This window comes from Myodes glareolus, chromosome 6 (assembly GCF_982192425.1).
Source record: "Myodes glareolus chromosome 6, mMyoGla1.1, whole genome shotgun sequence".
NCBI lineage: Eukaryota > Metazoa > Chordata > Mammalia > Rodentia > Cricetidae > Myodes > Myodes glareolus.
Window position 1 is genome coordinate 43,022,802 of NC_142031.1, and position 21,028 is coordinate 43,043,829.

The 21,028-nt window shown below is 36.3% G+C and overlaps 1 pseudogene; it reads left to right on the forward strand.

The window, feature by feature from the left end:
• Positions 1-4,776: 4,776 nt before the first annotated feature.
• LOC148121746 (immunoglobulin kappa variable 4-1 pseudogene) lies at positions 4,777-5,142 on the forward strand (annotated as a pseudogene).
• Positions 5,143-21,028: the final 15,886 nt, after the last annotated feature.

The window sequence follows — 21,028 nt, forward strand, 5'->3', positions numbered from 1 at the left end:
CCCTCTTACATCCCCTCATGCACCCAACTTTTGCCTGGCAATCGTGTCTACTTCCAGTATCCAGGAGGATAACTATATGATTTTCTTCGGGTTCACCTTCTAATTTAGCTTCTCTAGGATCATGAATTATAAGCTCAATGTCCTTTATTTATGGCTAGAATCCACTTACGAGTGAGTACATACCATATTCCTTTTTTTGGGTCTGTGTTATCTCACTCAGTAAAGCATTTTTTATTTCCATTCGTTTACATGCAAAATTCAAGATGTCTTTTTTTTTTCTGCTGAGTAAAACTCTAAAGTGTATTTGTTCCACACCTTCTTTAACCATTCTACTATTGAGGGGCTCCTAGGTTGTTTCCAGGTTTGGCTATTACAAATAGTGCTGCTATGAACATAGTTGAACAAATGCTTTTGTAGATATGGGAGCAAGGAAGTAGATATCTTAATTAAGGGAGCCATTTTAGGGTTGGCAAGAGACTTGACTCTAGAGGGATTCCCAGGTGTCCAGGACATGTCCCAAGCTTGTTCCTTGGGTAGCAAATGAATAGAAAGTATAACTAGAAGGAATGAATCCTAGTAGTCTATTGGTAAAGGGATCAGAGTTACCAATGACATATTTCAATATTGCTAAATGATTTTTATTCATGTATCACAAACAACTGGTAAATGGTTAAGATAGAAGATATGCATGTATCTATGTGTTCTTATGAGATTATCTAGATGAGGAGCTACTACTTCAAGCTCCTTCCACTTTGTCTTCCACATAATAATAGTTGTATATGTGAACTGTGTTGCCAAACAATCTATATTAACTAGTAAGGGACAAAGATATCTCAGCTTGCTTTTGTAGGTATCTTATCATTTCAACAAGGAGAGAGAGACAAGGACACATCCTCTTAAGTCCAGAAATAATCTCTTCACTGATACAGTTCTTCCCGGAGTCAGGGTTTCCAGCCATGATGAAGAGGACAACTGAATTCGGCATCATCATGGTATTCCCTCAATTCCTGAACTAAGAAGAAAGAAGAGTAGGATTATCTACAATCTCCTGGATTCAAATGAAGTCATATTAATGCATAAGCTGTTTGCTTTCTGTCTCAGGTTTAAAGGACGACAGCCTTTACAAGGCACAAGGAGCCTTTAGAATTTATTTATACATCCTCCACTTTCTACTGCTCCCCTCTTGCTGAGTCATAGATATCGGCAGTGCACCAGTCTTCACTTTTTCAGGGATTTCTTTCATTCTCATTCAAGTCTATTTACTCAGAAGGCTTTGCTGCTGGGGAGAAGTCTCACTGTTTAAGAGAACTCACTGGCTGCTATTCCAGAGAATGTAATTTTCATTCCCAACACTCACGTGTTGGCTCACAATGATTCATAATCTCAGGGAATCTGACTCCCTCTTCTGTAGAGGCACCTACATTTTCGTAGGCATCAGGCACATGTCCTGCATAGACATGCATGCAGCCCAAACACCCATAGACATAAAAAATGAAAATCAGAAAGTAGAGGCTCTCATCATCTCTATTTACTTTTCTACCACTGTGTCATCCATGGCTGTTAAAATTGATGACTCACTAATGGGTTTATCTTAAGTGCACTTTGGGCCAGGAGGCAAAGAACCATCAGATGTGACAGGCTGCTTCTCCAACCTCATTCTCTCACACAGACTCAGAGAATCTGCTCAGGTCTTCCTAAGAGAAGCATCATTTGTGATTCTGGGCTCCTTAAGCAGGGCAAATTTTCTTGATGGTTTTCACTCTGTATAAGGACCTCTTGTCTATATCTTGAATACAGTAATAAACTCTCATATCCAGAGTTACCATGTTGCTATTTTAACAAAGAACAATATGCTAATGCTGTCTTCTGTGTTAATGAAAATCTTCCTATACCTATATTTCTTGTCATGGCTATTGGGTAGTCACTGGTACTCATCCAGACAATAAAAATTCATATGTGATGGAACAGAAGAGCAGAGTTCATCTTTGTACTATCTCACATTAGCATGATTCTAAGACTAACATTCCCTGGGCCTCCATCCACAGTGGTGTTCATGGAATAGGATACTGTATCCCATGATCTCAAGAACATCAATTTCAGACTCCATGATTCCAAAGCTGGGAGCAAATAAATTACTATTGTTTTCACCCAGCAAGTTTATAGTCCATCTTTAATCACAGCCCACAGAATCTAAGGCTTCAAGACGCTCTGTGGAAACGTTGCAAGCAACCAAGGATTGTAGGGTTTTTTTTCTATTATACATAAATATAACATGGCTTAATGCTAATGTGTTAACATGCTAACTTGCTAACATATAAATAAGTTTGGATATCATTCACCATGGCCTCTTTTGTATCTAGTTGATTAATGATTCACATTTTTCGAAGGTTGCTTCCATATAGATTAAACTGGCCTAGAACTTGCTATGTACCCCAGCCTGGCTTCAAACACATAATGCTCCTGCTTCTGTCTTCCTAGTTCTGGGATTACAGACTTGAATTTTGACTCCTTTCCATGATATTTTATTTATTTATTTATTTATTTATTTATTTATTTATCTGGGTTTTTTTGTACTTTATGAATAATGCTCGATTTATAATTTACTTCTTATATATGCTTTCATTGAAACTTTGCAAGCAACCAAGGATTGTAGGGTTTTTTCCTATTATACATAATATAACATGATAATTTTGTCATTTTTCTACCTATGTTTTTCCTTACATATTGTAAAAAGTACATGATTAACCGCAGGAACCTTTGGATTTGTAAGATCACTGTCTCTGTGTCCAATTTGAATGAACAACAGTAAATGACATGAAAGCACAATCTGAGCTCATTGCAGCTGTCACAAAGCAAAATGCAAGATTTAGCAAAGACAGAGAGCACATGATCACTTGTTAAACACTGAATGGGGTAGTTACTCATCTGTCATATTTTTCACCTTGAGATTGGGAACTTCTTAACCTACACACCATTGGTCTCTCTCTTATGAAGGTGTGTTAAGAGTTGACAGAAGAGATTTGAATATGCTTATTAAAACTCATTTAACATTTTCTACCTGAAGAGTAAATGTATAAAATTATATATTTAATGAAAAATAAAAGGGTAGTTTATATTGCTTGAATGCATGTTTAATTTTATTTTCAATAATAATATTGGCTTAATGCTAATGTGTTAACATGCTAACTTGTTAACATATAAATAAGTTTGGATATCATTCACCATGGCTTCTTTTGTATCTAGTTGATTAATGATTCACATTTTTGAGAGGTTGTTTCCATATAGATTAAACTGGCCTAGAACTTGCTCTGTACCCCAGCCTGGCCTTGAACACATAATGCTCCTGCTTCTGTCTTCCTAGTTCTGGTATTACAGACATGAATCTTGACTCTTTTTCATATGTTATTTATTTATTTATTTATTTATTTATCTGTTTTTGTACTTTATACATAATGCTCGATTTATAATTTATTTCTTATATATGCTTTCAGTGACCACTAACCAGAACTCTACACATTTTCTGTGATTTATGTGATTGACATTGATTTCCACTCATACTTAATCATTTTTCCCTTTGCATGGCAACAATCTCTGATGTTGAAGTTTATTGGTCTCTGTAAAACTGTTACCTGCTTTAGGACGGCTATGCCCTCCCTCTGGGAAAGTCTTTTCTTGTTCCCTATGTCAGTAAGACCATCTTAACCCAGTTTCAATACTGCTAATTTCCAAATTATCCTAGAATATGAATTTCTGGGATAAATGATCTTGGAAATGTTGACCTAAATCTATGACTTTCTTTCCCCTTCCATTCCCTTAATTTAGAGACCTCTTTCTGACTCCTGAAGATACATGTTAGTTTCTGTTGAGTTTACCTTCTTCAAGATTAAAGTTCCTCTGATATTACGTTTAAATTAATGTCCCCATGATGTCCATAGAGCTATTATGGGCTTCTCTTTGTATCTCTGTCCCATGTTTGGACTGGAAACTGGAGCCCAAATGTCATAGATACTGTTCATTGTCCCCAGTGTAAGATTTGCTTTGGAGATGGGAGGTAATGGAAAAAAAATAATACCACTTATTTCATTCTTTTGCATTTCTTTTTTCTTCCTTCCACTCTTCCTTCCCTTTTTATTGCTTGTTTTTTATTCTATGTTATCAAATTTGTTGTTGCAATTTTTTAAACATATAATTTTCCTAGAACTGCCAATTTGAGATAGTTCTCCTAACGTTTCTGCACCTGATTTAAATATGTCTTGGATTTTAACAAAAGTTTCTGATAGAGAACCTAGTAGATTTTTATGGAAGAGCTGTAAGCCAGTGATTTCTCATGCTCTCTGTGACTGTATATTTGCTTGTTGATTGATACCAGTCATTCTCACACATACTGCCCAGGCATCTGCTTTGTATTTGCTGACTGCTTTGCATAGGCTCCTCCAGCCTAGCCCAGCTGCTTGGAGCTTATAAATCAGGCCCTTACAGTGAGAACTGAGCTGAATCAGACAGACAGAGGTCGTATGATGGAGTCACACACCTATGTCCTCATGTCTCTGTTTGTCTTGGTATCTGGTGAGAAATTTCAAACTATTATATTCTTTTCAGAATCACTTCTATGTACCTAAGAAATGTGTTACATGGTATATTACTTTCATGCAATAATACTCTGACAATATGAAACTACAAAGACATTAAATGCCAAATTTCATCTGTATTAAATTTTGTATTAATTATGTATGATCACTGTTATTCCTGATTGCAGGTGTGTGTGCAGCTATCATGATGACCCAGTCTCCATCCTCCCTGACTGTATCAGTAGGAGAGAAGGTTGCCATCAGCTGCAGGTCCAGTCAGAGTCTTTTAAACATTGGAACCCAGAAGAATTACTTGAATTGGTACCAGCAGAAACCAGGGCAGTCTCCTAAATTACTGATCTACTATGCATACACTCGGGACACTGGGGTCCCTGATCGCTTCATAGGCAGTGGATCAGCAACAGATTTCACTCTTACCATTAACAGTGTCCAGGCTGAAGACCTGGCAGTTTATTACTGTCAGCAAGATTTCCTCTATTCCACGGTGCTTCAGCCCCCAACACAAACCTCCTTTGAGACTCTCACCAGCTGCCTGTATCCTGCACAGCCCTGACCTACACACTTCCCCTTTTTGCCTGAGCACCCAAATTTTCATGAAACACTTATGAAAATGTTTGTAGAGTCCAGCAAATTATAATGGGTTCAATGTCATTTATGTCTTTTGATTTGAAAAACCTTTATATAAAAATGCAAAGGAGAACTCGACATTATCTTTCTAATCCTTTTGTAACATATTATCACAAAATCTGTTGCTTCAATATGAAGGGTTTGTCTTTTTATAGTTCTGGTGTTTCTGGTGTCTATCATAAAATTCTTTGAGCTGAAGTGATGATGATGACAAACAGTATTTCTGTTTAGAAGCTCTAGAAAAGATGTCTCCAGGTTTTTCTAGATTCTTTCTTACTTACTTACTGGTACCCATTTCTTCTATTTTTCTTTTCCTTTCTGTAAATTCTTTTAACTTTTATTACATTTTCAATAATTACCTCTGTCTCTGCATATGTGTGTGCACATTTCTAAGTGCACATGTGACATGTCATATTTGTGGAGGTCAGAGGACACTTGTATTTTTTTTCTCTGTGTTCTTTGTGTCTGGGGATTAAGTTCTGGTTTGAAATCAGACTTGATGGCAAATGTCGTTGCCATATGATCCATCTTTCTTCTCCTTAAAATCTTTTTTTGATGTTAATTCATTTCACATGCTTTTCTTAAAGGTCAGGTTTTTACAGTATATCATATATTTTGATCACATGGACTACCTTCCCCACTTTCCCTTCTTTTTCTGGCTAATTTTTCTTCCCTAGTTCTTCTTCTACTTTTATCTCTGTCTCTGTCATACAGATGCACCCACACCCACTGACCCCACACATACATATACTTACACACACACATATACATATACTCACAAATTCACACATATCCCATACATACCCACCCATCCCCCACACACATGCAAGCACCTGCACTCATATGGAAATACACACATACACATGAACTTTACATACTTAGAATCTAAAAGGGCAGAAAAATGTAATATTTATTGCATTTGTTCTTGGGCCATATCCTTTTCTAACAACTCCATATCTGATTTTCAGTTGTTGAGAATGAGAATAAACCTTTGTCTAATGATGGGTTGTTATTGGACATGCCAGAGGAGCAGTGGGTGGCAACTGAAGTTCCTTCTAGTTGTTAGGCTACCGGAAGGAAACTCTCTGATGAGCCTATCTTGTCTAGGCAAGGCCACAGGACTGCAGATCCCAGAATATATTTTGTTTCCGCTGTGCCTTTACATATTTGCTGAAACTTTCTTTCTCTGGTATCTAGAATGGATATAGAGAGATCGCTACTCCCTGTAATATAGTGTGTTTATCTCTTAGAAACATCCCATTCTACTGTGTACTTTACCTGCAGATTTACCTGCAAGATCACCCCTCCCTAGGCTGTAATGTTTGATTTGATAACAGTTGTGATAGCCTATACAGAATTTTGATGGATACACATAAATACAAGCTAAGGCCCATGACTTCCACATTAATGACTGCTCAGGTTAATGAATAAAAGGAAACCACCTGAGTCCAGAAACTAGGGTTGCTCTAATTCTCTTAATACTGAAAAGAAGCAATAATGTTTCATTAGCTAAAACAAAGTTTCAAAATACTTTCAGGTTAGATCAGATGCCTTGCTAATAGTTTTATGGTAAATAACCCCAGAAAACAAGATACAGTTCACAAGGACACATAGCTGAGCTCTCTGACTCATTGGGCTAGGGTCTAATATACAAAATGGCCTGATTGTTGCCAGCTACCCTTACTAGGTCTAATTAATGACCAAAGGTGATGCTTAATTCCTCACACCAATATTTGTCCTCATTATCCTGATATATAAAAAGCTATTGATGAGTGGGTATGTACTTTAAAGATTTAAATTAGATCTGACTGGTTCTTTTTCTTATATAAATGTTTAGGTTTGTGATTTCTTTAAGACTCCTTATAAGATTACCTTTCAAGATAAGTAATAAAGTAATTGACCTTTCTTTGTAACTTCACAATGCAGCCTGCCGTAAAAGACCTAACAAGAATATCTTACTTGCTCACACAATTAATCTATTACAAGTTGCTTGGTTGTGAATGAATGTATGTGGGTTCTTGGGAAATTTATTTTTCACCTGTAATACATAAAATGTTTAATCATGTAAGGGAGATAAAAATATGTTTTTACCTGTATTCGTTATAATCATTCACTTGAAAAACAAATGTAACCACATTGTAATTCTTATATTGCCTGAAAAACTTTGTTGTGGTATATAAACTCTAGGGGAAAACGTATACAGTAGAAATAATCACAAAAGAACTTAGATAGAACATGAGAGTACAGAGAAAAAAAGAAGAGAGTCATCAAGATAGTGTGTGGATGTCTGTTTTCCTTAAGCCCTTCAGATAGAAAAGTTTAATTTATTGACTCTGTGGATTCCTCTCAAAGCCCTGTGCTCCTGGAGGTTGCCCACACAAACAGCAATAAAGGATATAATTTTGTGTCAACAGATATAGCCTTTTCATATAACCTTTTATATCAATTAATAAAGGTTGATGTTTTTAGAGGTGATATTTTGTGCTTCTGTGTAAAAAATACGCTAAGTAACCATGTTCATATTCTGATTAGTAAACACCAAACTTGGAGATACGGCAAGGAGCAAGTTTGTTACAGACTACATGAAATTATTGGAGATCTCCTAGTACTTTAAAGCTGAGTGATTCTGGGCAGTGAATTCTTGAGGGTAGGTTGCTGAATTTAGAAGAGACTCAAATAAACAAAAGAGGTACTTAAACCAACAGATACAAATCATAATACAGAAAAAAAAATTAAAAATCAAGTCAAAGCACATATAACTCTATAAAAACCAATTTAAAAACAAAAGAGAGAAAAAATCAAGTAAAAAATGTTGTTCCCTAAAGATCATAATTCCCTCAATGACTCAAGTCAAAGATTTTAGATAGGTAAAATGTTGAGTGAAGATTTTAAAATCATACTTATAGGATTATGGACCACCACAAAATATATAATCTCAAAATTTGTTCAGTTAAGGCTGTAGGGAAAAAAACTAGTCATATATGGGCAAACATAAACAAGAAAAGTGAGTAAGGGAAAAAACATAATTGAAATTCTCAGAATTTAAATTTCTGTGAATCAAATACAACACACCAAACAAAAAACTCACTGACAGTCTCACTCAAACAGAAGAAAGAATATCCTGGATCAAGATTGTAGTAGAAGGGACAGCATTGAAACATCGTTGGTTAAAAAAAAAAAATCATGAATGTAATATCATATATGATGAAGGGAACCATACCAATAATCATAAGTTACAGAATAGTTGAGATGAAAACTAAAGATGTAGAAAACATATTAAGTAACATGAGAATAGAAAATTTATATACATAGAAAAAAAGTAACAAACACAGAAAAACATTTAGTTTCCTTAATAAACAACACCAGAGAAGAACTTTCCCATGTCAGAGATTGTGTCTATAATGTAAAAAATACCAAGTAATGAATCAGTGTCGAAAGATATAACGGAAAAATGCAAACTTAACTCCAAAGGACAAACGTAACAGAATAATATCTGAACTCTCACTAGAAATCTTAAAAGCCAGAAAAGTATGGATCAATGTATTTCAAGTCCTGACAGTAAGCAATTGTTAAGTAAGTTAGCTATGTCCAGAAAAAAAAAAAAAACATGTGTTTTGTTGAAATAACGAAAATTAGGGAGAAATAAGGGCATTACAAGAAAATCATAAACTAAACTATATCATGACCATGAAGACAACACTCAGAAGATACTATAAAAATACTATGCACGTAGAAGAAAGAGTGCTTCAATTATGAAAACACAGACAAACTGTTGCTGTCATGAGAGGAATAAACGAACAATGACTATCAGGAAATGAGTCTAGTATGTCTAACACTTAAGTCAGAAAACTGCAATATAGTTGAGGAGTAGGTAAAAAGGAAAAAAAACAAATAAATAAGCAAGGAAACAAACAACAATATAATCCACCAACAAACTCAAAAAAATTATAGAAATTTATAAAAAATTCTTTTTATAGAAAATATATGATGATTAAGCTTTATTAAAATGTACTTTTGACAGTTTTCCATAATATTAAGTTTATAGAAATCTGAAAAGGACCAATTATCTAAGCTAGAGAATTATTGATTTTTTTTTATTTTTTAATACAACCTTTTCTTTCTTTTTTTTTTTTAGTAAATTTTATTAAATTATAAAAGTTTCCATTTCCGCCCCCCCTCCCAACACCCTCCCACTCCCCCCCCCCTCCTTCCCCTCTGTCCCCCAGGGCAGTCAGGGTTTCCTGCCCTGTGGGAAGCTCCAGCTCCCTCCCCCTCCCTCCAGGTCCAGGAAGGCGAGCATCCAAACAGACTGGATCCCCAAAATCCAGCATATGCAGAGGAAACAGGTCCCAGTGTCATAGTCAATGGCTTTTCAGAAAGACCCCGGGCCAGCCACAGTCAGAGAATCCGGCCAAATTCCGAGAATCTGGCTAGATCACGTCCTCGTTCAGTCCCAGTCCGACTGGCCCTGGTAAATTCTCATCAGATCCGTTCCCTTGTATCAGTGGGTGATAGCATCCCTCGCAGTACTGATTTCGTCTTTCATGTTCCTCCTCCTTCCGCTCCCCCTCCGGACCTCGGGGGGCTCAATCCCTTGCTCCAATGTGGGCCTCCGACTGCATAGCCGTCCTTCGCCAGACGAAGGATCTATGGTGATAAGCAAAATATACATCAGTATGGTCATGGGCCACGGCCGATTCAGGCACCCTCTCCTCTGTCCAGAGAGCAATCTGGGGGATTTCTCCTTGGACCTGGGATCCCATATATAATCAAGTCTCCTGTAAACCCTAAAATGGCTCCCTTAGTTGAAATATAATGTTCCCTGATCCCATATTCATCCTACCTCCCTCCCCCCCCCCCCATCCCCAGCCACCAAGCTTTCCCGGTTCCTCCCCTACTCCCTTCTCTCTAGCCCTCTCCCCCTCCATCGATCCTCCCACCCCCCCATGCACCCGAGGTTACCTGGGACTCTTGTCTATTTCCTACCTCCTGGCGGATAGCTAAATAATCTTCATCAGGTTCATCTTCTTATTTAGCTTCTCTAGGATCACGAATAATAGGCTCAAAGACCTTTAATTATGGTTAGAATCCACTTATGAGTGAATACATACCGTGTTCCTCTTTTTGGGTCTGGCTTACCTCACTCAGTAAAGCGTTTTCTATTTCCATCCATTTGCATGCAAAATTCAAGATGTCATTGTTTTTAACCGCCGAGTAAAACTCTAATGTATATATGTTCCACACCTTTTTTAACCATTCTTCTATTGAGGGGCACCTAGGCTGTTTCCAGGTTCTGGCTATTACAAATAGTGCTGCTATGAACATAGTTGAACAAATGCTTTTGTAGTATGTTAGGGAATCTTTAGGGTATATTCCCAAGAGTGGTATTGCTGGGTCCTGAGGGAGGTTGACTCCCAGTTTCCTGAGAAACCGCCACACTGATTTCCACAGTGGCTGCACGAGTTTGCATTCCCACCAACAATGGATGAGTGTTCCCCTCACCCCACATCCTCAATACAACCTTTTCTTATTTTGTATAGCCATCCCTCTTCCTACTTCCTCCCTTACTCCCACCCCATTTCCCCCACCCCACCCCCATCCACTCCTCAGGGAGGATAAGTCTTCCCATAGAAAACCTTCAAGGTCTGACACATTACTTTGAGGCAAGACAAGACCCTCCCTTTATATCATGGTTGAGCAAGTATACCTCCAAAAAGAATGCATTCCAAGATGCCAGGTCAAGCACTGGGATTAAATACTGGCCCCACTGCCAGTGGCCCCAGAGACTGCCCAAGCCTTACAACTGACCTTCACATTCAGTGGGCCTAGTTTTGTCTATGTATTTTCCCACATTAATAGTCCAGAGTCAGAGAGCTCAAGTTAGCTGTTTCTGTGGGTATTCCCGTCACGTTCTTGACACCTTTGCTCATATTATTGCTCTCCCTCTCTTGAACTGGTCTCCAGAAGCTCAGTTCAGTGTTCAACTGTGTATCTCTGCATCTGCTTCTATCAGTTGCTGGATGAAGGTTCTATGATGACAATTAAGGTAGTCAACAATCTGACTACAGGTGAATGCAAGTTCAGGCATCCTCTTCATAATTGCTTTGTATCTTATTTGAATTTTTTTCCTTGTGGATTCCTGTGAATTTCCCATGCCATGTTTCTCACCAGGACCTAAATTTTTCCGTCAATCAAGATTTCTCTTTCCTTTCTGTCTCTCTCTGTCCTTCCTCCATCTCTATCATCACATTCCCTCACATTCTCTTTCTCCCTCTCCTTTTCTTCTCCCCTCCCCCTAATCCCTCCTTTTTTCTAACCTCACAAGCTCAATTTTCTCAGGAGATCTTATCTATTTCCCCTTCCGAGGGGGGATCCATGTATGTAATTCTTAGGACTCTCCTTGTTACCTAGCTTCTCTGGGCTCATGGACAAGAATGCTTATTCTTTGCCTTACATCTAATATCCACTTATGAGTGAGTATATATCATATTTGTTTATGGGTCTGAGTTAACTCACTCAAGATGTTTTCCTTTAGTTTTATACACTTGCATGTATATTTCAAGATGACATTTTTTTTTATCACCAAGTAGTACTCTGCTGTGTAAATTTTACAAGGGAGAAAGGAAAGCATCTTCAACAAATGGTGCAGGTATAACTGAATGTCCACTGGTAGAAGAATGCAAATAGAATCATATCCATCCTAATGCACAAAAATTAACCCCAATTGGATCAAAGACCTCAACATAAATCCAGCCACACTGAACCTCATTGAAAAGAAAGGGGAAAGTAGCCTTGAAAGTATGGGCACAGGAGAACACTTCCTAAATATAAAACCCGTACATCAGACACTGAGAGCATCAATTAATAAATGGGACCTCCTGAATCTGAGAAGATTCTGTAAGGCATAGGACACAGTCACTAATATGAAAGGGCAACCCACACAATGTGAAAAAATCTTCACCAACCCCACATCAGACAAAGGACTTATCTCCAAAATATGTAAAGAACACAAGACATTAGACATCAAATTATCAAATAACCTAATCAAGAAATTGGGTCTAGATCTAAACAGAATTCTCAAAAGAAGAATTGAAAATGGCAGAAATACACTTAAGGAATTGTTCAACATCCTTAACCATCAGGGAAATACAAATCCAAATAACTCTAAAATATCATTTTATACCAGCCAGAATGGCTAAGATCAAAAACATCAATGATATCTTATGCAGAAGAGGATGCAGGGTAAGGGAAACACTCCTCCATTGCTGGGGAAAATGCAAACTTGTACAGTTACTTTGGAAATTCAGTTTGGGGGTTTATTGGAAAATTGGGAATCAATCTACCTCAAGATCCAGCAATTCCATTTTTTGGCATATACCCAAAGGATGCACACTCATAACACAAAGACATTTGCTCAACTGCATTCATAACAGCATTATTAATAATAACCATAACCTGGAAACAACCCAGGTGCCTCCCAACTGAAGAATGGATAAAGAAAATGTGGTGCATTCACACTATGGAGTACTACTCAGTGGTAAAAAAATCTATAAAACATTTCTTAATAACCTTATGTGATCCCAATTCAGTAATAAAGATACACATACTGTTGGACTAAGTTAAATAACTATATTCAATTGTCTGTTTTGCCCAAGAAACAGATTTAACTGTTAAAGACACACACATGCTGAGATCTATATAATGGAAGTAAATCTATGGAGGCAATTGGACTCAAACACAGCAGCTCTGCTGATATCTGGTACAATAGAATTCAAATAAAGCTTAATCAAACAAGTAAAGAGTCACTGAAAGTACACAACAATTCCAAATGCATAGGCACTAAACTTTGTGGCTTATATTTTATAAAATAAACCAGAACACAACCAATATAGGTCAGATATGTCCTGACAAATATCAGAGAGTATTTTCAGTGCACCTTTTTATCTTCGTTGTCAAACCAAAAGCTACCTATTGTGCAATATTTTGATTGTGTTCTTACAAATAAAGCTTTCCTGGAGTCAGAGGATGGAGAGAGTCACAAGCCAACCAAACTTAACCACAGAGGTTTTGGAGGACTGCAGGTAACTGAGTGAATTAATTAAAAAAGGATGGGTAGGAAGTAGTAAGGCAGGGCAGAGAGAAATCTTGGTCCCCTTTGGAGAAAGGAACAGAGAAGATAAGAGTGGACAAGGGTTTTTTCTCTTCTCTGATCCTTCAGGTTATTACCCTGATATCTGACTCCTGAGTTTTCATCTGGTATCCAACTTTTGTGGCATGAAAGAACAAAGATAGCCACTGCCCCCCAGCTTTGTGGTTGTTGTTGGCAACCACATCTGAATGTCATGGCCAGGATTTTTTTCTGTTTTCTCAAGTCCTCTGAGTGAGTCTGTGATTTTCCTATTGCAGCCTTTTTATAACAATCTCCACAGGGCCCAAACTCTACAGGTGCCTGGATTCTAAATTTGGCCAGAGTTAGTAGTCTTCTACCAGGTGGCTCTGCCTTTATGCAGTTCTGTGCTCACACTTTCCACTCATCACTCATGCTGCTTTTGGCTGCTTCTGCACATTCCCCTATGTCCACCATTTAGACAACTGGCTCCTTGGCTCCTTTGTCCTGTGGGTTATGTGTCTCCTCTGGACCCTCTTCTCAGGCTACAGCCACAATAGATTATCTGCCTCAATACCCATTCTTATTTCTATTGTTATTACAATTGACACATACTCTTAGCTCACAACTACACATAAGAAGCTATCACTACACTCAGCCAGTATGTACCCTGCCTGTCTTCTTCACCCAGACATGGTACACAGCTTCATTCAACCTCATGCTTCACTTTTGTAGTCAACAGATTTGGTGAGACACCTCACATTCTAAAAGGACTGAACTAATTAAAAAAGGATGGGTGTGAAGAGAATAGGATTTTTTTCCCACATTACAGATGGAAACTATTATGATGCACAGATTTAGGTCACTGCATAGTTCCACAATGGATGGTTTGCAAATGGAACAATTAAATTAAGAGAAAATCAACTTAGCTGAGATTGACACATTATCAATTTTCATATTGATAATTTTTATGTTATCTATAAAAAGTTGTTTGATATCAAATATGAAAAATCCCACATATGAAAAACTGACTGATAATATTATATTCTTAGAAAAACAGACTAATGGAACAAGAAAAATATTTACACAAAGACAGAGGAGTTTAAAACAGAAGACAGGGACATCATAACATTATGAAACAGAAGATTATTTGCCCAAGATTATTAGAAAACCAACCTTAATTTATCAAGTTACCATTTAATAATGATCTCCAGATAGTAGGCATTCTAAGGATATTCAGAAGTTAATTGGGAAACTATAAAAATGTTAGATTTGAAGAGATTAAAAGAATTAATAGTTTCATATGGTATATGCATTTACCTTTTATGAGGCATATGTTAAATTCATGGTCCACTTGGAACAATTTTTTCCACAAAACTTGAAAGATTTAGTTACAACACTATTGGAATCTGGTCCTCAGTTATACTGGACTACCTTGTAAAGAGATAAGCTAGGGACATTAAACTGCAACATAAGTTTAGAGGTTATGAGATTTCCAAAGATCAAATCCTTGGTGAGGGTATTATGTTGATGTACAAAGACAGGTTACATTTGATGATTGTACCTTGTTCCTTTTCTGTACAGTAGTTTTAAATGCTTGGGTAGCACAGACACTGAAAGAAATAATTAATAAATGGGACCTCCTGAAACCGAAAAGCTTTTCTAAAGCAAAGGATATGGTCAACAAGACAAAACAACAGCCTACAGAATGGGAAAAAATCTTAACTAACCACACATCAGACAGAGGTCTGATCTACAAAATGTACAAAGAACTCAAGAAGTTGGTTATCAAAAGGATAAGTAATCAAATAAAAAATGAAGTATAGACCTAAACAGAGAACTCTCAACAGAGGAATCGAAAATGGCTGAAAGACACTTAAGGAAATGTTCAACATTCTTAGTCATCAGAAAAATGCAAATCAAAACCACTCTGAGATTCCATCTTACACCTGAAAGAATGGCCAAGATCAAAAACACTGATGACAATTTATGCTTGAGAGGTTGTGGGATAAAGGGAACATGCCTGCATTACTGGTGGGAGAGCAAGCTGGTACAGCCCCTTCAGATATCAATGTGACAGTTTCTCAGAAAATTAGGAAACAACCTTCTTCTAGACCCAGTAATACCACTTTTGGGTATATATCCAAAGTATGCTCAATCATGCCACAAGGACATGTGCTCAACTATGTTGATAGCAGCATTGTTTGTCATAGCCAGAACCTGAAAACAACCTAAATCCCCCTTGATCTGAGAATGGATAAGGAAAATGTAGTATATTTACACAATGGCATACTATATAGCAAAAAAAAACTAATTAACATCTTGAATTTTGCAGAAAAAAATGGATGGCGCTAGAAAACGATATTTTGAGTGAGGTAACCCAGACACAGAAAGACAATTATCATATGTACTCACTCAGAGGTTGTTTTTAAACATAAAATAAAGAAAACCAGCCTACAAACTACAATCCCAGAGAACTTAAACAACAATGAGGACACTAAGAGAGACTTATATAGATCTAATCTACATGGGAAGTAGAAGAAAACAAAATCTCCTGAGTAAATTGGGAACAAAGGAACCTTGGAAGAGGGTTAAAGGGGAGGAGAGAAGTGAGCAGAGAAAAATGTAGAGCTCAATAAAAAAATCAATTTAAAAAAAGAATCAGGAAAGAAAACTGAGTCAGTTATTAAAATAAAACAAGGACAAAAAGAAACCTTCATTAATATTTTACAAAGATTGTTTAAGCTGTAAATAGAATAATTTCATCTCCACAAGTTTAAAAAAATAATCAGATCTTTTAAATAGCTAATTCAGTATGTAAAAGGATAATCAGGCCTTTAAAGACAGGATAGGAACCCATAAATTAATGGATTAAAAATATAGCTGATATTGGCTGTCATGCTTATGATGATGCTTGGATAGAAGTGACTTCTAAAAAGTTTTTAGGAAAAATCGGGTTAGATATTTTAATTGTGATAAGCCAGGTTATCTGAAAAAAGGTTACAGGCAAAGCAAAGTGTTCCCAGGAACAATTTTTTTTTCTAGAAAAGCCACAGCCTTCTGAAATATACAAATGGTGTGACAAAGGGTGACATCAGACTAATGAATATAGATTAACATGGGACAGGCAAAGGAACACTTTGCAATTAGGAAATGCCATAGAGAGCCTTTTGCAGATCCTCATATCAAATTTGGTTTAGTCATTCCCTGTCAGCATTGGAGAAAGAGCAATTAAAAGACTTAACATCTGTTATGGACAACCATACTGATCTGGATGAAAGAATAACTTTAGAAGTTAAACATAATTTTCAAGAGAAACCAGAAAGCAAATATTTTGCAAGCTTCTATAAAATGATTGAAGACCAAAGTTAAGAAACAAATAAATGACATTATAATTTAGGGTTTGGTACACACAGGCACAGATGTAACAATAATTACACCAATATATTGACATCCAAATTGACCTCTCCAGGACATAAATTTTCAGCTTTTAGATATTGGAAATGTATCTCAAGTAAAACAAATCACAAGATGAATTGACTGTATAGGCATGAAAGGACTGATAGGAAAATTAAAGCCATGTGTGGCTAACATAACAATAAACTTATGGAGATGTGATTTGTTATAATAATGGAATATTCAGTTTAACATTCTTCCAATCTCAAAAAACAAACAATAAACTAATATATATTTCTACAAAAAAATAAGAGGTATTATAAAGAACAGTAACTGACCACTAAGGTTGCACATAAACAGAGTAAAATGACTGGTGATCTTTCAAAGGTACCAACAGCCCTACCTTTAAAATGGTTAACTAACAAACATGTCTGGGTGGAGCAATGGCACTTAACAACAAAAAATTACAAGTCTTAAAACTATTGGTACAGGAGCTAGTAAATGATCAACATTAAGTCCTTGAAATTATTTTGTATTTGCTATTAAAAAGAAATCTGGAAAACAGAAAATGGTAATATATCTAAAAGCCATTAATAAAGTGATTCAGCCAATGGATTCTTTATAGCCTGGTATTTTCTTACTGTCTTTATTACCTACAGGATGGTCTATTATAGTAACTGATTTAAAAAAGTCATATTTTTCTATACCTTTATAAAAACAGGATAGGAAAAATTTGCTTTCACAGTGCCTACTTATAATAATTTTTAGTCTGTTAAAAGATAAAAAAAGGAAAATCCTTTCACAAGAAATGTTAAGCAACCCTACTTTTGTCAATATTTTTTTAAACAACTATTGAAAAATAGTTTTTATCAGTTTCCTCAATTTTTAATTTTTCATTATATGGATATCTTACTAGCTGATTCAGATACAGAAAACTTACAGAAAAATGTTTGAAAGTGTAAAAAAATGCCTTTTGGGGGATTACAAATTGTTCCTAAAAATGCAAGGAAAAATTTTTCTAATTACCTAGTACAAGATAGGTTTACAAAAATTCAAACACCGAAAGTACAAATCAGGAGAAATCAATTATGAACTCCTAATAATTTTCAAAAATTGCTGGGCGATATTAACTGGCTACAGCCCACAATTTGATTGAAAACACAAGAAACAAGTAATTTATTTCAAATCTTACAAGATGATAAGGATTTAAATAGTCCATGAAAATTATCAGTTAAGGTATAGAAAATGTTAATTTTAGTAGGAAAAATACAGAATATGCATAGGGATAGTTTGGATCCACAGCTTGATTGTATTCTGGTTATTTTAATTTCTATGAATTTTTCTTCTGAAATTCTAGTGGAAAGAAAAGATATAATCTTATAATGGATATTTTTGCCACACAAACAGAGTAAAAAAAAGTTTTCTGTGTTGATTCTGAAGAGAAAATTTAGACTTTGTCAATTAGCAGGAATAGACCCAACAAAATTATGGTACCTTTTATTAATGCTGAACTTTTCTTAATATGGACAGAAAATGAACATTGACAAAGAGCCTGTGGTAATTTTTTAGGAGAAATTGACAAATATCCCCAAAATAAGAGATCTTTATTTATTTAAACAAATTTATTTTGAATGTTGATGCAGGAAACAGGCAGCCAGTTTCCTACACATTTGAGCTGTCAGGAAAGTGCAAAGAACATCCAAATTCAGATATTCAAAACCAGTCAAAAAGCAAGTACACCATGGCCACATTCCCATCCATATCTACAAAGTAGACAGACATTTTGGTGGGACGGTAAATAAGATTTTTAGATAAAATAACCCACTGTGGGCCAACAGATGTTTTGGCATGGTATAGGGGAAGTAGGAATAGAACAGTGTGGCAGGCAAGCTGAGATCAGGGCAAGCTGGGTCAGCTAGTGAAGGAATTGGCAGAAAAGTATACGTGACATGAAATCCATGAATCAATAAATAATTAAAAAAAACAAATAACAAAAAAACCCCAAGAACCTGGAGAGAAAGAAAAATCTGAGACATCATATGCAAGAGTCAAGTTATTTCAGAGGCAGTGTTCTCATTAGAGGCACACATAGTCTGTTTCTAAGGGCATTGAACAATTGTCAGAACTAGTTTTTTTTAGGATTATCTTGCTGAGAATTCTAGAGTTTTATTGGGTATGGATGACAAACCACCTAAGTTCCTATAGTCCATCTAAAGTTCCTGTACATATTAAATACACAGGAATTTGTATTGAATTTCTGCAGATTTATGCAGAAAGGGGAATTGACAGCAAAGAAAGAAAGGTATCCCCAACCTCTGACTATTGGAAGATCTTATTAAGTGAGGAAGACTATAGATTTTAATAAACTCAAGTCTAGATTTAATGGGTGGATATATTCTAAAGTTACTAATGTGTATGAACTGTGCTAGAGACCAGTATCTTTGAAGTTCTATGGACTTACTTGACAATAATGCAACCTCCATATAACAGGCTTATTAACATTTATGTGATTCTGACATGATGGAAGCAGATTTCCTTTGTGTCCATATCTCAGTAATGGTTGCTTCCCCCACTCATCATGATCTCCAGAGTTGCCACCAAGGCAGCATAAAACTAATAACAGGGTACATGACAGAGAGAGTAGAAGGCTCTGTCAAGCACATTCACTGTCAAGCAGTATGTGACCAGCAGAAGCCATTCAAAATTATTGGTTTGAGTGTAGATCTGATAGGTTTCAGACACTTGTCCACCAACAGGGTTTTGAATAGAAAGCAACCTTAAGGGTATGAGTCAACTAGTTCTCATATACAAATAATAGGAAGAATCTAACTTCTAAGAGCGCAAAACTTATCCAATACTTCATCCTTTCCTCTTTTGTGTGAGAACATTGTATGTGCCATTCTTTATTTTCATTATATATGCATCATATTAAAATACATATTATTTTTTAAAATAAGCTTCTTAGTGTAATACTGAATATATGCAGAATTTGTTTACTGGAAAATTATAATTCATTTCATTTTCATTTGAATGAGAATAGTTGAAGATCCCCACAATGAAATTATTGGGTTATTAAAAAACATAATTGAAGAAATACAGATTAAGAGACTTCCCATACTCATAGTTAGAGAAAGTGATGGGGACATGGTGCCTTGCTATATATGAATGAAATACACCTAAGTATCCCAGTGACTTAACTCACAGTGCTGGAAAAACAACACTGAACTCCATTAGTTCACTAACATTAAGTGAGTGTGTGTTTTGCATTATAGGTGTAAACACCCAGGTATCCCTAGTTCTCAATTGGATTGAAAGGGTAAAATCTTGTGTGTTCATTACTTTTCCATCCCTAGAAAAAGAATGGCATAACAAGGCTAATGTTGACTCAGTTTTGGAGGCTCTGCTCCATGGCAGGAAGGTCCTATGTGAGTCTGCTGTGAGGTAGCACATCAGGACAGGAGTGTGTGGATCAAAGCTGAGCACTATGTGGCCAGGAAAGAAGAGATGATCAGAAACACACACCTCTATCCATGAGCACAGTGTTAGTGTCCTCAAACCTGCCAAGTGGCCCTGTATTCATACAGGTTCCACTCACAAACATAAAGCAGCCAATCAAAAGTGGAGCCAAGTTTCTCTTCTAAGATAACCAAGATACATTCTTGTTTCTCAATCTTATTAAATCTGACTGTTTTCACTTTTTGAAAATTATCATATTGCAAATTTTAGCATCGTGACAGTATTAAAAATTAGTTTGGGGACTGAAAGATATTTCAGTGGTTAAGAGCTTTTCAAGAACTAGAAGAGGGCATGGGTTCAGATTCCAGCATCCATATGGCAATACAGGCAAGGACTTCCTGTATGTCCAGGTCTACTGGATCTAATATCCTTTTCGTAAGTCCAAGGACAAGACACCCACATGTGGTCTGCACACATAGATGCAAGCAAAACACACATATACATAAAATACAAGTAAACAAAGGTTTAATTCTGTGATATTACAGTAATCCCACAACTCATATCCTTTACAGCAGAACAGAACAGTGACAGTGCACTCTCTACATGGAACCTCTAAATAACAGAATAGGTCAGTTCCACATGGTCAGCCACATAGTCACTTGAGATACACTTAAAATACTCTAGAATATTCTTTGCTAATACTAACTGACATAGTGTGACATAAGAGCAGGTGGCCTTATGAATAACAACTCAGTTTTTTTTAGATTAATTTGCATATTGAGATTTTAGCCAGAGTGCAGATTCCTCAAATCATTTTTAAAGGCAGCTTGTGTGTTTCCAAGAAGCAGCCTCT